The sequence below is a fragment of the Lepidochelys olivacea genome (genome assembly GCF_965140295.1).
Source record: "Lepidochelys olivacea isolate rLepOli2 genome assembly, chromosome: 21".
NCBI lineage: Eukaryota > Metazoa > Chordata > Testudines > Cheloniidae > Lepidochelys > Lepidochelys olivacea.
In genome coordinates this window covers 18,378,378-18,396,450 of record NC_140431.1, presented here as the reverse complement: position 1 = coordinate 18,396,450, position 18,073 = coordinate 18,378,378, and the positions used below count along the sequence as shown (strand labels likewise).

At 47.3% G+C, this 18,073-nt stretch overlaps 1 protein-coding gene across 3 annotated transcripts in view; it reads right to left on the bottom strand.

Moving 5' to 3' along the window:
* IPO9 (importin 9) overlaps positions 1 to 18,073 on the bottom strand; it is a 205,505-nt gene that overhangs the window by 117,804 nt on the left and 69,628 nt on the right. The window lies entirely within an intron of this gene.

Sequence of the window (18,073 nt, the reverse complement as noted above, 5' to 3'; positions counted from 1 at the left end):
AAGTTTTTCCTAATATCCAACCTAAACCTCCCCTACTGCAATTTGAGACCATTACTCCTCGTTCTGTCATCTGCTACCATTGAGAACAGTCTAGAGCCATCCTCTTTGGAACCCCCTTTCAGGTAGTTGAAAGCAACTATCAAATCCCCCCTCATTCTTCTCTTCTGCAGACTAAACAATCCCAGCTCCCTCAGCCTCTCCTCATAAGTCATGTGTTCCAGACCCCTAATCATTTTTGTTGCCCTTCGCTGGACTCTCTCCAATTTTTCCACATCCTTCTTGTAGTGTGGGGCCCAAAACTGGACACAGCACTCCAGATGAGGCCTTACCAGTGTCGAATAGAGGGGAACGATCACGTCCCTTAATCTGCTGGCAATGCCCCTACATATACATCCCAAAATGCCATTGGCCTTCTTGGCAACAAGGGCACACTGTTGACGCATATCCAGCTTCTCGTCCACTGTAATCCCCAGGTCCTTTTCTGTAGAACTGCTGCTTAGCCAGTCAGTCCCCAGCCTGTAGCGGTGCATGGGATTCTTCCGCCCTAAGTGCAGGACTCTGCACTTCTCCTTGTTGAACATCATCAGATTTCTTTTGGCCCAATCCTCTAATTTGTCTAGGGCCCTCTGTATCCTATCCCTACCCTCCAGCATATCTACCTCTCCTCCCAATTTAGTGTCATCTGCAAACTTGCTGAGGGTGCAATCCACAGCATCCTCCAGATCATTTATGAAAATATTGAACAAAACTGGCCCCAGGACCAACCCTTGCGGCATTCCACTTGATACCGGCTGCCAACTGCATATGGAGCCATTGATCACTACCCGTTGAGCCTGACAATCTAGCCAACTTTCTATTCACCTTATAGTGCATTCATCCAGCCCATACTTCTTTAACTTGCTGGCAAGAATACTGTGGGAGACAGTGTCAAAAGCTTTGCTAAAGTCAAGGAACAACATGTCCACCGCTTTCCCCTCATCCACAGAGCCAGTTATCTCGTCATAGAAGGCAATTAGATTAGTCAGGCATGACTTGATATTCAGGATGTAGAAGTGAAATATAAGCATTAATTAATGTTGTAATACTGGGCCTACATGTCTCAGACCCGCAAGATATTTAGCTTACCCAAACAAGGCCTCAGATCTGAAGATTGGTTAGCTTCTCACATCAGCCTATGTGTGACTAGGCCCTGATCTACACTAGGACTTTCGGTCAAATTTAGCAGCATTAAATCGATGTAAACCTGCACCCGTCCACACGATGAAGCCCTTTATTTCGACTTAAAGGGCTCTTAAAATCGATTTCCTTACTCCACCCCTGACAAGTGGATTAGTGCTTAAATCGGCCTTGCCGGCTCGAATTTGGGGTACTGTGGACACAATTCGACTCTATTGGCCTCTGGGAGCTATCCCAGAGTGCTCCATTGTGACCACTCTGAACAGCACTCTCAACTCAGATGCACTGGCCAGGTAGACAAGAAAAGAACCGCGAACTTTTGAATATAATTTCCTGTTTGGCCAGCGTGGCAAGCTGCAGGTGACCATGCATAGCTCATCAGCAGAGGTGACCATGATGGAGTCCCAGAATCGCAAAAGAGCTCCAGCATGGACCGAACGGGAAGTACGGGATCTGATCGCTGTATGGGGAGAGGAATCCGTGCTATCAGAACTCCGTTCCAGTTTTCAAAATGCCAAAAGCTTTGTCAAAATCTCCCAAGGCATGAAGGACAGAGGCCATAACAGCGACCCGAAGCAGTTTCCGCGTGAAACTGAAGGAGCTGAGGCAAGCCTACCAGAAAACCAGAGAGGCGAACGGCCGCTCCGGGTCAGAGCCCCAAACATGCCACTTCTATGATGAGCTGCATGCCATTTTAGGGGGTTCAGCCACCACTACCCCTGCCGTGTTGTTTGACTCCTTCAATGGAGATGGAGGCAATACGGAAGCAGGTTTTGGGGATGAAGAAGATGATGATGATGATGAGGTTGCAGATAGCTCACAGCAAGCAAGCGGAGAAACCGGTTTTCCCGACAGCCAGGAACTGTTTCTCACCCTGGACCTGGAGCCAGTACCCCCCGAACCCACCCAAGGCTGCCTCCTGGACCCAGCAGGCGGAGAAGGGACCTCTGGTGAGTGTACCTTTTAAAATACTATACATGGTTTAAAAGCAAGCATGTGAAAGGATTACTTTGCCCTGGCATTCGCGGCTCTCCTGGATGTACACCCAAAGCCTTTGCAAAAGGTTTCTGGGGAGGGCAGCCTTATTGTGTACTTCATGGTAGGACACTTTACCACTCCAGGCCAGTAACACGTACTCGAGAATCATTGTACAACAAAGCATTGCAGCGTATGTTTGCTGGGGTTCAAACATCCGTTCTTTATCTCTCTGTGTTATCCTCAGGAGAGCGAGATATAATTCATGGTCACCTGGTTGAAAGAGAGTGCTTTTCTTCAGGGGACACTCAGAGGAGCCCGTTCCTGCTGGGCTGTTTGCTGTGGCTAAACAGAAATGTTCCCCGCTGTTAGCCACAGGGAGCGGGGAGGGTCGAAGGGGTAGCCACGCGGTGGGGGGAGGCAAAATGCGACCTTGTAATGAAAGCACATGTGCTATGTATGTAATGTTAACAGCAAGGTTTACCCTGAAAGAGTGTAGCCACTGTTTTATAAAATGTGTCTTTTTAAATACCGCTGTCCCTTTATTTTTTTCCTCCACCAGCTGCATGTGTTTCAATGATCACAGGATCTTCTCCTTCCCAGAGGCTAGTGAAGCTTAGAAAGAAAAAATCGCACTCGAGATGAAATGTTCTCCGAGCTCATGCTGTCCTCCCACACTGACAGAGCACAGACGGATGCGTGGAGGCAAATAATGTCAGAGTGCAGGAAAGCACAAAATGACTGGGAGGAGAGGTGGCGGGCTGAAGAGAGGGCTGAAGCTCAAATGTGGCGGCAGCGTGATGAGAGGAGGCAGGATTCAATGCTGAGGCTGCTGGAGGACCAAACCAGTATGCTCCAGTGTATGGTTGAGCTGCAGCAAAGGCAGCTGGAGCACAGACTGCCACTACAGCCCCTGTGTAACCAACCGCCCTCCTCCCCAAGTTCCATAGCCTCCACACCCAGACGCCCAAGAACGCGGTGGGGGGGCCACCAGCCAACCAGCCACTCCGCCACAGAGGATTGCCCAAAAAAAAGAAGGCTGGCATTCAATGAATTTTAAAGTTGTAAACTTTTAAAGTGCTGTGTGGCATTTTCCTTCCCTCCTCCACCACCCCTCCTGGGCTACCTTGGTAGTCATCCCCCTATTTGTGTGATGAATGAATAAAGAATGCATGAATGTGAAGCAACAATGACTTTATTGCCTCTGCAAGCGGTGATCGAAGGGAGGAGGGGAGGGTGGTTAGCTTACAGGGAAGTAGAGTGAACCAAGGGGCGGGGGGTTTCATCAAGGAGAAACAAACAGAACTTTCACACCGTAGCCTGGCCAGTCATGAAACTGGTTTTCAAAGCTTCTCTGATGCGTACCGCGCCCTCCTGTGCTCTTCTAACCGCCCTGGTGTCTGGCTGCGCGTAACCAGCGGCAAGGCGATTTGCCTCAACCTCCCACCCCGCCATAAACGTCTCCCCCTTACTCTCACAGATATCGTGGAGTGCACAGCAAGCAGTAATAACAATGGGAATATTGGTTTCGCTGAGGTCTAACTGAGTCAGTAAACTGCGCCAGCGCACTTTTAAATGTCCAAATGCACATTCTACCACCATTCTGCACTTGCTCAGCCTGTAGTTGAACAGCTCCTGACTACTGTCCAGGCTGCCTGTGTACGGCTTCATGAGCCATGGCATTAAGGGGTAGGCTGGGTACCCAAGGATACATATAGGCATTTCAACATCCCCAACAGTTATTTTCTGGTCTGGGAAGAAAGTCCCTTCCTGCAGCTTTTAAAACAGACCAGAGTTCCTGAAGATGCGACCGTCATGTACCTTTCCTGGCCATCCCACGTTGATGTTGGTGAAACGTCCTTTGTGATCCACCAGAGCTTGCAGCACTATTGAAAAGTACCCCTTGCGGTTTACGTACTCGGCGGCTTGGTGCTCCGGTGCCAAGATAGGGATATGGGTTCCGTCTATGGCCCCACCACAGTTAGGGAATCCCATTGCAGCAAAGCCATCCACTATAACCTGCACATTTCCCAGGGTCACTACCCTTGATATCAACAGATCTTTGATTGCATGGGCTACTTGCCTCACAGCAGCCCCAACAGTAGATTTGCCCACTCCAAATTGATTCCCAACTGACTGGTAGCTGTCTGGCGTTGCAAGCTTCCAAAGGGCTATCGCCACTCGCTTCGCAACTGTGAGGGCTGCTCTCATCTTGGTGTTCATGCGCCTCAGGGCAGGGGAAAGCAAGTCACAAAGTTCCATGGAAGTGCCCTTATGCATGCGAAAGTTTCGCAGCCACTGGGAATCGTCCCAGACTTGCAACACTATGCGGTCCCACCAGTCTGTGCTTGTTTCCCGAGCCCAGAATCGGCGTTCCACAGCATGAACCTGCCCCATTAGCACCATGATGCATGCATTCGCAGGGCCCATGCTTTCAGAGAAATCAGTGTCCACGTCCTGATCACTCACGTGACCGTGCTGACGTCGCCTCCTCGCCCGGTATCGCTTTGCCAGGTTCTGGTGCTGCATATACTGCTGGATAATGTGTGTGGTGTTTAATGTGCTCCTAATTGCCAAAGTGAGCTGAGCGGCCTCCATGCTTGCCTTGGTATGGCGTCCGCACAGAAAAAAGGCACGGAACGATTGTCTGCCGTTGCTCTGACGGAGGGAGGGGCGACTGACGACACGGCTTACAGGGTTGGCTTCAGGGAGCTAAAATCAACAAAGGGGGTGGCTTTACATCAAGGAGTATTTCAGGCAGGACTTCACGGACGGTTCCAATAAGAAATGGTACACCTAAGTTATTGTTCTTATTGGAACAAGGAGGTTAGCCTGGCCTCTGATTGATACATGGCTAGATTTACCTCACTGCACCTTCTCTGCGAGTGACTGCAGTGTGACCTAGAGGAATGAGTCCCCTAGACGGGGGAGGAGGCAAATGAGTACAAAATAAATCTGGTCTATTTCTTGTTTTGATCCACTCCATCTATCTTTTACATCTTTGGCTGGCAGCAGACGGTGCAGAGGGACTGCATGCCATCCACATCTCATGGCTGCTCAGCAGAAGATGGTACAGTACGACTGCTAGCCATCCTCATCTCTTGCCTGCCCGGCAAAAGATGGTACAGTACAACTGCTAGCCATCCTCATCTCTTGCCTGCCCGGCAGAAGATGGTACAGTACAACTGCTAGCAATCCGTATCGCCTGCCTGCTCACCATAAGACGGTTCAATAGGACTGACTGCAGGACTAAAGAGAATGACCTGGTCAAGTCACTCCAAATTTAGTCCCTGTGCCCATGTCTGCCCAGGCGCTCCCAATCGATGTGGCCAGGAGCACCTCGGACACGACGAGGACGGCTACCAGTCGTACTGCACCGTCTGCTGCCAGAAGGCAATGGGTTGCTGCTACTGTGTAGCAATGCCGTACCGCGTCTGCCAGCACCCAGGAGACATACGCTGACGGTTACCTGAGCAGGCTCCATGCCTGCCGTGGTATGGCGTCTGCATAGGTAACTCAGGAAAAAAGGCGCGAAACGATTGTCTGCCCTTGCTTTCACGGAGGGAAGGAGAAAAGGGGGGCCTGACGATATGTACCCAGAACCACCCGCGACAATATTTTAGCCCCATCAGGCATTGGGATCTCAACCCAGAATTCCAATGGGCAGCGGAGACTGCGGCAACTATGGGATAGCTATCCACAGTGCAGCGCTCCGGAAGTCGACTCCAGCCTCAGTACTGTGGAAGCACTCCGCCGAGTTAATGCACTTAATGCACTTAGAACATTTTCTATGGGGACACACGCACTCGAATATATAAAACCGATTTCTAAAAAAACGACTTCTATAAATTCGACCTTATTCCGTAGTGTAGACATACCCTAGGTCACAAGATAAGACAGTCACAGGAATAGATGTATTAACTGCTAGTATTTAGGAAATATATACTGTAATGTACCAGTTAAAATATTTTCGAGATTTTTGCAAATACAGTAGAACCCCATTTATCCAGTCTAATTGGGACCAGAGCCAGATCAGATAATCAAAAGTGGAGTCCTGGGTGTTCGGTAAATGCAGAGAGCCGGTTAAGGGAAGGTCAGATAAACAGGGTTCTACTGTATAGGCATCAAGTTATGGTGACTGATTAATGTAAACTGTAATGAGTATAAGGGGAACTAACAAGTTAACCTATGAAAAACAGGGCACCCCAAACATAGTCAAGTGTGGAAGTTCAAATAAGGAAATGGGGTTGAAACCTCCATAAATATATATGAACCACAGTGGGCATCAGCGTAACACCTTTAAAAGCTGTATCCCAGCCTGCATGCCATGGAAATGCCACAATGAAATCCACTGGTGACTGTAACAATGAAGTTAAGGGGGAAGGCTTTCCAGCAGGAAATGTGAGTGATCACAGTCATAGGGCGAAACACTTTGCACTCACTCTATCTGCTGTTGTATTTCAGTGTTTGTGGGAGTGTTTAGCTCTTTAGTGGATTTGTTAAAAAGGGAACTTGCGGTAAAGTGCAAATTTTTTCATCTACTCCTCAGGTCTCTCATCCTAATGACACTGATAATAATTTTCCTGATACCGTAACTGCTCAGGAAACCAACCCTTATTGACCACTGCAGTCTAAGATTAATCAATACATAAACTTTGTAATGTTTCCTCAGGTAGACCAGAGGTCAAGGATGAAGCATTACAAAGTTTGTATTACCTATGTCTATGTTCTATCAACAGAGGGCTTCAGTTATTAAGTTCGTAAATCCACCATTTTCCATCAGTGCAAATCATTTCAACCTCAAAGTAGCTTCTTGTCAATTTTGTATCTCTCCCTGTCTGGTCCAGTTCCCTACCTGTAACCAGTCCCTTGGGAGTGACATCCTCCCCTGTTTAGTGTGCCGAGATCCTCACAGTTCCCCAAGGCAGGCCTGCATACTCCAAGACTCTGAAATCATGCCCTTGGACGCCGGCAATCCCACTCTCTTTCAATGGCTCTCTGGACTGAATCCAGCCAAGCCAGACCCCTATGGGAGTGCTGTCCTTTCATAGAATCATAGAATATCAGGGTTGGAAGGGACCTCAGGAGGTCATCTAGTCCAACCCCCTGCTCAAAAGCAGGACCAATCCCCAATTAAATCATCCCAGCCAGGGCTTTGTCAAGCCTGACCTTAAAAACTTCTAGGGAAGGAGATTCCACCACCTCCCTAGGCAACGCATTCCAGTGTTTCACCACCCTCCTAGTGAAAAAGTTTTTCCTAATATCCAACCTAAACCCCCCCACTGCAACTTGAGACCATTACTCCTTGTCCTGTCCTCTTCTACCACTGAGAATAGTCTAGAACCATCCCCTCTGGAACCACCTCTCAGGTAGTTGAAAGCAGCTATCAAATCCCCCCTCATTCTTCTCTTCTGCAGGCTAAACAATCCCAGCTCCCTCAGCCTCTCCTCATAAGTCATGTGTTCTAGACCCCTAATCATTTTTGTTGCCCTTCACTGGACTCTCTCCAATTTATCCACATCCTTCTTGTAGTGTGGGGCCCAAAACTGGACACAGCATTCCAGATGAGGCCTCACCAATGTCGAATAGAGGGGGACGATCACGTCCCTCGATCTGCTCGCTATGCCCCTACTTATACATCCCAAAATGCCATTGGCCTTCTTGGCAACAAGGGCACACTGCTGACTCAGATCCAGCTTCTCGTCCACTGTCACCCCTAGGTCCTTTTCCGCAGAACTGCTGCCTAGCCATTCGGTCCCTAGTCTGTAGCTGTGCATTGGGTTCTTCTGTCCTAAGTGCAGGACTCTGCACTTATCCTTGTTGAACCTCATCAGATTTCTTTTGGCCCAATCCTCCAATTTGTCTAGATCCCTCTGTATCCTATCCCTGCCCTCCAGCGTATCTACCACTCCTCCCAGTTTAGTATCATCCGCAAATTTGCTGAGAGTGCAATCCACACCATCCTCCAGATCATTTATGAAGATATTGAACAAAACTGGCCCCAGGACCGACCCCTGGGGCACTCCACTTGACACCGGCTGCCAACTAGACATGGAGCCATTGATCACTACCCGTTGAGCCCGAAAATCTAGCCAAATTTCTACCCACCTTATAGTGCATTCATCCAGCCCGTACTTCTTTAACTTGCTGACAAGAATACTGTGGGAGACCGTGTCAAAAGCTTTGCTAAAGTCAAGAAACAATACATCCACTGCTTTCCCTTCATCCACAGAACCAGTAATCTCATCATAGAAGGCAATTAGATTAGTCAGGCATGACCTTCCCTTGGTGAATCCATGCTGACTCTTCCTGATCACTTTCCTCTCCTCTAAGTGCTTCAGGATTGATTCTTTGAGGACCTGCTCCATGATTTTTCCAGGGACTGAAGTGAGGCTGACTGGCCTGTAGTTCCCAGGATTCTCCTTCTTCCCTTTTTTAAAGATTGGCACTACACATTAGCCTTTTTCCAGTCATCCGGGACTTCCCCCGTTCGCCACGAGTTTTCAAAGATAAAGGCCAATGGCTCTGCAATCACAGCCGCCAGTTCCTTTAGCACTTTCGCATGCAACTCGTCCGGCCCGATGGACTTGTGCACGTCCAGCTTTTCTAAATAGTTCCTAACCACCTCTTTCTCCACAGAGGGCTGGCCATCTATTCCCCATGTTGTGATGCCCAGCGCAGCAGTCTGGGAGCTGACCTTGTTAGTGAAGACAGAGGCAAAAGAAGCATTGAGTACATTAGCTTTTTCCACATCCTCTGTCACTAGGTTGCTTCCCTCATTCATTAAGGGGCCCACACTTTCCTTGGCTTTCTTCTTGTTGCCAACATACCTGAAGAAACCCTTCTTGTTACTCTTAACATCTCTCGCTAGCTGCAGCTCTAGGTGCAATTTGGCCCTCCTGATTTCATTCCTACATGCCTGAGCAATATTTTTATACTCTTCCCTGGTCATATGTCTAAAACTTTCACTTCTTGTAAGCTTCTTTTTTATGTTTAAGATCTGCTAGGATTTCACCGTTAAGCCAAAGCTGGTCGCCTGCCATATTTACTATTCTTTTGACACATCGGGATGGTTTGTCCCTGTAACCTCAACAGGGATTCCTTGAAATACAGCCAGCTCTCCTGGACTCCTTTCCCCTTCATGTTAGTCTCCCAGGGGATCCTACCTATCCGTTCCCTGAAGGATTCGAAGTCTTTACTCCTTCAGGGTGCAATGATCCCTGTAAGTATTTGCAGTGACAACAGGCAGCATTTTCAAATCAAGGTAACAATGCATTAGTCACCTGGAAAACAGAATCTGAAAGTCCTCAGGTTAGCAAAGAGAGGCAATGGTTAAGACCAGAGTTCAAACTGGATACCACCAGGCCAGCTACAGTAGAACCTCAGAGTTACAAACACCATAACTGAACAAAAATTATGGTTGTTCTTTCAAAAGTTTACAAGTGAACAATTACTTAATACAGCTTTGAAACTTTACTATGCAGAAGAAAAATGTTGCTTTCCCTTTATCATGTTTAATACAGTACTATACTGTACCTACCTTTTTTTTTTTTTCCTGTCTCTTCTGCTGCCTCTGTGTCTTTTATCCCAGGTGTGTGACTGTTGTATCTGTGAGCTCCGCTCTTAACAGAGCCACATGACACCCCATTTTTCTCCTGCTCTACTTCCCTGCAAAGGAAGGGTGGGGGGGGAGAGAAAATCTCCTTCCTCTTGCTCAGAGGTGGGCAAACTACAACCCTCTTGCCTAGCCCCTGAACTCCTGGCCCAGGAGGCTAGTCCCCAGCCTCTTCCCTGCTGTCCCCCCTCCCCTGCAGCCTCAGCTCACTGCGCTGCTGCTGCCGGTGCAATGCTCTGGGTGGGGAGGGGGGCTGTGAGCTCTTGCCGGGCAGTGCAGCTGCAGAGCCGCGGCCTGACCCATGCTCTGTGCTGCACGGTGGCTCCAGTCAGGCAGCATGGCTGCCTGTTCTGGTGCTCTGGGTGGCAAGGCTGTAGCACTGCCAGTGCTCCAGACAGCATGGTAAGGGGGCAGGGGGGATTGTATAGAGGGCAGGGGAATACGGGGTGATGGTTAGGGGACTGGGGTATAAATGGGGGTTGGGGTGGTCAGAGGGCGGGGAACAGGGGAGTTGAATGGGGGCAGGAGTCCCTGGGGGGCAGTCAGGAAGGAGAGGGGGGTTGGGTGGGGTGGCGAGGGGCAGTCAGGGGCAAGGATTCTGGGGGCGGTTGGGGACAGGGAGAAGGGGTGGTTGGATAGGGCAGGGGTCCGGGGGCGGGAGGGTCAGGAATGAAAGGAGGGGGTTGGATGGGGTGGCAGGGGGTAGTCAGGGAGGCTGGATGGGGCGGGGGTCCCGGGGGGGCAGTCAGGGGGCGAGAAGCCGGGGGGAGGGGGGAGATTGGATAGGGAGTGGGGACCAGGCCATGCCTGGCTGTTTGGGGAAGCACAGCCTCCCATAACCATCCCTCCACACAATTTCAGGAACCCGATGTGGCCCTCAGGCCAAAAAGTTTGCCCGCCCCTGCTCTTGCTGATGGTAGCTAGGTGTGAACATTCAGGCCATTTGGGGTTTCCTTTGTCCTCATATCCTCCACTGACATGTGAAGACTTTACTCAGTTTGTTAATGACTCCAATCAGGTTGCCGAGTCAACACAACATCCCTCCCCCTTACAATTAGTGCACAGAAATGCAAAGCCAAGGTAGAAACTGAGGCATGCATGGGAATCAAAAATATTACTAAAATCCCCACATTCATCACACCTCTCGTCAAGTTTTGTATCTCTCCCTGACCTCTTGCTCTGCAAATGTTCCCACTCTTGCTGGTTGTTTGTCAGCCTCTAATAAAAACTTAAGTGTCTTCTTCCAAGTGGTCCCTGTAGCCAATTAGTTCATTTTATCATCCATTTATTATTGTGTTATGGTCAATTCATGCGCCATTATAACATAATCAACATATGCTCAATAGATTTAAATTGTAGGAGTACAGAAGGATACGATTGACAAGTATTTAGGAGTGATGAGAGTGTATAGAAGTATAGGTTTATAAGTAAAGCATGGCTGGAACGCAAGACCTATAGGCTGAGACCTGTAAGATTTCAGCTTAGTCAGACTAGGCCATAGGCTTAAAAACACCTGACATAAGTGGGTGATCTAGGAATAACCCTATGCCAGGAAGGTCACAAGATTAGTGTAAAAGATGTGACAATAGGTAATGTTACAAAAACTAGATTGCAATAAACTGCAAGGTATTGTCCAGGATCATGAGACACCTGATTGTAACATCATTGTATGTCCTGTCCTGACCACAGGGTATATGCTGTGCATAGATGCTAATGAGAATAAGAGGAACTAAGAAACAACTTATGAAAAATGAGTAGTCTGGTGGCACCTTAAAAAGACTAACAGATTTATTTGGGCATAAGTTTTTGTGGGCAAAAACACACTTCTTTAGATGCATATAGTGAAAATTACAGATACAGATGCATAAATATACTGGCATATGAACAGAAGGGAGTGCACAGAGTTGGGAATCAGCCTTGACAAGGATAAAGGAGTTTGAGGCACAAGTTGTGTTCTTGTCCCTGTTGAAGAACGGTCTCCCACAGTATTCTTGTCAGCAAGTTAAGGAAGTATGGGCTGGATGAATGCACTATAAGGTGGGTAGAAAGCTGGCTAGATTGTCGGGCTCAACAGGTAGTGATCAATGGCTCCCTGTCTGGTTGGCAGCCGGTATCAAGTGGAGTGCCCCAAGGGTCGGTCCTGGGGCCGGTTTTGTTCAATATCTTCATAAATGATCTGGAGGATAGTGTGGATTGCACTCTCAGCAAATTTGCGGATGATACTAAACTGGGAGGAGTGGTAGATACGCTGGAGGGGAGGGATAGGATACAGAAGGACCTAGACAAATTGGAGGATTGGGCCAAAAGAAATCTGATGAGGTTCAATAAGGATAAGTGCAGGGTCCTGCACTTAGGACAGAAGAACCCAATGCACAGCTACAGACTAGGGACCGAATGGCTAGGCAGCAGTTCTGCGGAAAAGGACCTAGGGGTGACAGTGGACGAGAAGCTGGATATGAGTCAGCAGTGTGCCCTTGTTGCCAAGAAGGCCAATGGCATTTTGGGATGTATAAGTAGGGGCATAGCGAGCAGATCGAGGGACGTGATCGTTCCCCTCTATTCGACATTGGTGAGGCCTCATCTGGAGTACTGTGTCCAGTTTTGGGCCCCACACTACAAGAAGGATGTGGATAAATTGGAGAGAGTCCAGTGAAGGGCAACAAAAATGATTAGGGGTCTGGAACACATGACTTATGAGAAGAGGCTGAGGGAGCTGGGATTGTTTAGCCTGCAGAAGAGAAGAATGAGGAGGGATTTGATAGCTGCTTTCATCTACCTGAAAGGGGGTTCCAAAGAGGATGGCTCTAGACTGTTCTCAATGGTAGCAGATGACAGAACGAGGAGTAATGGTCTCAAGTTGCAGTGGGGGAGGTTTAGATTGGATATTAGGAAAAACTTTTTCACTAAGAGGGTGGTGAAACACTGGAATGCGTTACCTAGGGCGGTGGTAGAATCTCCTTCCTTAGAGGTTTTTAAGGTCAGGCTTGACAAAGCCCTGGCTGGGATGATTTAACTGGGAATTGGTCCTGCTTCGAGCAGGGGGTTGGACTAGATGACCTTCTGGGGTCCCTTCCAACCCTGATATTCTATGATTCTAAGTACAAAGCCCAGGTAGGAACCATCAAACGGTGGAAGTCAATGCGTGGTTGCACAGGTGGTGTCGGAGAGAGGGCTTTGGATTCTTCGACCATAGGATGTTGTTCCAGGAAGGAGGATTGCTAAGAAGAGATGGGATCCACCTAACGAAGAGAAGGAAGAGCATCTTTGCAGGCAGGCTTGTTAACCTAGTGAGGAGAGCTTTAAAACTAGGTTCACTGGGGGATGGAGACCTAAGCTCTGAGGTAGGTGGCGGAAGTGGGATACTGGGAGGAAACACAAGGAGGAGAGTGCAACAGGGGAGGCTTCCTGATTCATACTAAGAAATCTGGGCAATCAGTTAGTTTTCTTAGGTGCCTATACACAAATGCAAGAAGCCTGGGAAACAAGCAGGAAGAACTGGAAGTCCTGGCACAGTAAAGGAACTATGATGTGACTGGAATAACAGAGACTTGGTGGTGTAACTTACATAACTGGAGCACTGTCATGGATGGGTATAAACTCTTCAGGAAGAACAGGTGGGGAGAAAAGGTGGAGGAGTTGCACTGTATGTAAGAGAGCAGTATGACTGCTCAGAGCTCCAGTATGAAACTTATTTAGAAAAGCTGGACGAGCACAAGTGCATGGGGCCGGATGCACTGCATCCGAGCGCATTAAAGGAGTTGGCGGATGTGATTGCAGAGCCATTGGCCATTATCTTTGAAAATTCAAGGCGATTGGGGGAGGTCCCGAATGACTGGAAAAAGGCTAATGTAGTGCCCATCTTTAAAAAGGGAAGGAGGAGGATCCTGGGAACTACAAGCCAGTCAGCCTGACCTCAGTCCCTGGCAAAATCATGGAGCAGGTCTTCAAGGAATCCATTCTGAAGCACTTGGAGGAGAGGAAGGTGATCAGGAACAGTCAACATGGATTCACCAAGGGCAAGTCATGCCTGACCAACTTCTATGATGAGATAATTGGCTCTGGGCTATGGGGAAATTGGTGGACGTAACGTACCTTGACTTTAGCAAAGCTTTTGATACAGTCTCCCACAGTATTCTTGCCAGCTGGTTAAAGAAGTATGGACTGGATGAATGGATTATACGGTGAATACAAAGCTGGCTAGATTGTTTGGCTCAATGGGTAGAATCATAGAATATCAGGGTTGGAAGGGACCTCAGGAGGTCATCTAGTCCAACCCCCTGCTCAAAGCAGGACCAATCCCCAATTTTTGCCCGAGATCCCTAAATGGCCCCCTCAAGGATTGAACTCACAACCCTGGCCAATGCTCAAACCACTGAGCTATCCCTCCCCTCAATCAATGGCTCAATGTCTAGCTGGCAGCGGAGTGCCCAAGAGGTCGGTCCTGGGGCCAGTTTTGTTCAACATCTTTATTAATGATCTGGACGATGGGATGGATTCACCCTCAGCAAGTTCGCAGATGACACTAAACTGGGGGGAGAGGTAGAGATGCTGGAGGGTAGGGATAGGGTCCAGAGACACCTAGACAAATTGGAGGATTGGGCTAAAAGAAATCTGGTGATGTTCAACAAGGAAAAGTGCAGAGACCTGCACTTAGGACGGAAGAATCTCATGCACTGCTACAGGCTGGGGACTGACTGGCTAAGAGGCAGTTCTGCAGAAAAGAAACCGGGGATTACAGTGATCGAGAAGCTGGATATGAGTCAGTAGTGTGCCCCTGTCGCCAAGATGGCTAACTTCATATTGGGCTGCATTAGTAGGAGCACTGCCAGCAGATCGAGGGAAGCGATTATTCCCCTCTATTCATCACTGGTGAGGCCACATCTGGAATACTGCATCCAGTTTCGGGGCCCCCACTACATCTGCAGAAAAGATGTGGACAAATTGGAGAGCGTCCAGCGGAGGGCAACGAAAATGATTAGGGGGCTGGGGCTCATGACTTATGAGGAGACGCTGAGGGAACTGGGCTTATTTAGTCTGCAGAAAAAAAAGAGTGAGGGGGGATTTGATAACAGCCTTCAACTGCCAGAAGGGGTGTTCCAATGAGGATGGAGCTCGGCTGTTCTCAGTGGTGGCAGATGACAGAACAAGGGGCAATGGTTTCAAGTTGCAGTGGGGGAGGTCTAGGTTGGATATTAGGAAACACTATTTCACTAGGAGGATGGTGAAGTACTGGAATGGGTTACCTAGGGAGGTGGTGGAATCTCCATCCTTAGAGGTTTTTAAGGCCCGGCTTGACAAAGCCTTGGCTGGGATGATTTACTTGATGTTGGTCCCGCTTTGAGCAGGGGGTTGGACTACACCTCCTGAGGTCACTTCCAACTCTAATCTTTGATTCTATGATTTAAGGAACCTTTCCCCCGATGGTTAGTTTCCATAGTTCATACTAACCCCACTCCCTCCTTGTTCTTATAATTTTGTGACAGGCTAACTGGAACTTCCAACAGGTCTTCTCTGTCTCATTTTATTGACCCCATCCTCTCTCCTGTATCTTTCCAAACCAAATAACCCCGAAGTACAGAAACAGGGATGGGAATCAGAAGTTCTGTGTTCTATTCCTGGCCCTGTCACCTTGGTGCAGCTGTGTGCAACCTTGTGATCTGCTTGTGTCATTCGACACCATAACCATTACTGGATATTAGAGTTTCCACAAATGTCACCGATTTCAAAAACTAAGCATAAACCTTCCTACTCCAACTTCACTTTCCCAAAGAGAACAACAGGAGGGAAGACAGTAATGAAGAGACAATTTTGTTTTTTAGTAGACCAGACTGTCTAAGGGGAAGTACAGGTATAATTAGATCATGGGTACTTGAACTGCAGGACAATTGTCACAGAATTGTGGCTGAGCTGTGGACAAGACATGGAAAATAGTGGAAAAATAATAATGGACCTTTATTAATTGTGATAATTTGGAAAAGCCAGAATAGACCTATTTGTTTAAGAAATATATGCTGGAACAATATAAACCATTAAGTATTGTGTTATGCCTGTGAATTTTTTTTTTTGATAAGCTGATGTTTTCCTTGCAGTCATTCAAAAAAGCGTCCGTGGTACAAAGTGGTACAATGTAAAATTCAGAAGACAGAGTCTTAACACCACTGCTGTAGAAATCGAGTCCAATCACTTTAGCCTTTTACATTTTACAGGCATTCAATGTTAGTGCAGTAAAACCCGCTACAGTGGTCTCCTTCAGACCATCTTTGTTTTGTGAAGATTTGTCCATACCGAGATCCTGAACATTCAGCATGCACAGAATTAGGCAAGATTGGTAGCAGAGATAGCAAAGCTACGACTAACTATGGAAAACACTGTAGAATTGCAGGTGAATCCCAAAACTTTCCAAGATCATTTAATGCACATTCACTTGCAAAAAAGCTGTGCTTTAGCTTCACGGCCAAACAGGGATTTCCTCCAGAGGGAGCACCTGCTCTGATAACATTCACTTGTTTCACATCAAATACCCAAACTGCTTTCATAAATGACAGTCTGTGCTGCATGAAATTTGGTCCTCATCGAGCTGGTTTGGCAACACGCTCCTCAGTGTTGCAGTAGTATTCCTTCAGTTTGTCTGCCATTTTCTTAAATACGCCTTGTAAAAATGCATTCCACTCTGCATCTTCCAGTGCTTTTCTTTTGCACTGGAGTCTGCCCAGTGTGTCAAATCCATTACAGTGTTATACAATTGATGGATTAAAAACAGAACACATCTCAAAAGATTTAATGGTTTTCATCAATGATTTGGCATTCCAAGCAATAAACTGCATGTCAAGTGGCAAAGTCATGACATTTAAAAGTGAGATAAGTCTGTCCATTACTTGAGTGTCAGGTGAAATCTGCATTTAACTTTCAATAAACTCTCAGTAGTCAGTGTGGTAAAGAACTGCTTCAAACCGCCAATTCCATCATGGTTCTAGACACAGAGGCAGTTGGTCAGGATTAAATTGCTTTTCCTGCAAAGTCAGTCTTGAAATGCAGGTTGCGAGCTGGGCCCTGTTTAAACTTTTTTTTTTTCATTGCAGCAGTGGATGTATCGACTTTAGAAAAATGACCATGCCACTGATTGCTAGCAAGACTTACAATATGCATATCACGTTACGTTCACCGAATTAGGAAGCAGCCCCTGTAGAACCTGATTATATGAACGAGTACAGTATGATGCACTGTCTGTCACTATCCCGGATACCTTATTGAAGTCTAAATCAAAACAGGTCAGGCACTTAGTGACAGCATGTGACAGCTGAATAATTTACCAGGTTAAGAACAGAAATATCCAAAAGAAAGGACTCTAGCTTTTCTAAGCCACTCATGTGGACTAGAGCAATGACATGCAGTATGCAATTATCTTTGTCATCTGTTGACTCGTCAAACACAATGCATATAGAATCAGCTTTTTTCATAAGCTCTTTCAGCTCCTTTCTGTGTACTTCAAACACTTTAGGTAAGTAATCGTGGTAAAGCTTGTTAGCAGAAGAAAGAGCACTTGTGTTTGGAATTGGTTTCTGAATGTACTCCCTTAACACTGGGTTAATAATTTCTCCATTGGTATATTTGCACTTGAGAATGCCATGAAAAGTTCAAAATATACCACTTTTTGAGCATATCGGTACTGCAATTAAACAGATACGACAGTTGTCTGATGTTTTGCTTTTGATGTCGGATCTGTCTCTGCGTCGTATTTGGTATTATGATGCCGATCAGAATTTAAATGAGTATTAATACTAGACTTATGTGTATGGTCTAACATGACATTGCAGGCTGTACAAAAAACAACTGTCCACCATCACTATGCAACCACTTGGGATACCAGTTTGCACTGATTTTTTTTTGCAGTTTTTAGCAGGATTTGCCATTTGTTTGACCTCAAAGTACTGTAATGTGTGTTTAAACAACTGTTTGTCTCCCAGCAACATATAAACGTCACAAGCTTGGATGAGTTTGTTCAATTTTGAATGACAAATTGAACAAATACAGTACACACTCACAATAGCTTAGAACCCAAGGTTTGTTATTTGTTTGGTGTACTCAGGGATTTGTTAAAGCAAAAGGGGGCTGTGGGGGCGCAACAACTCCTCCTGTCCCGCAGCTGCGGCGGGGGCACAGACCTCTCTGCCACCACCACAGACCTGGGGCTGGAGGAGCTCTCTGCCCCCTCCCATTCCAGGTGGGACCTAGGGAGGGGTTCGGTATAGCCCAAGGTACACTATTGCGAAGGGCATTATACCAAGAGTGTACTGTATTGCCAAAGCT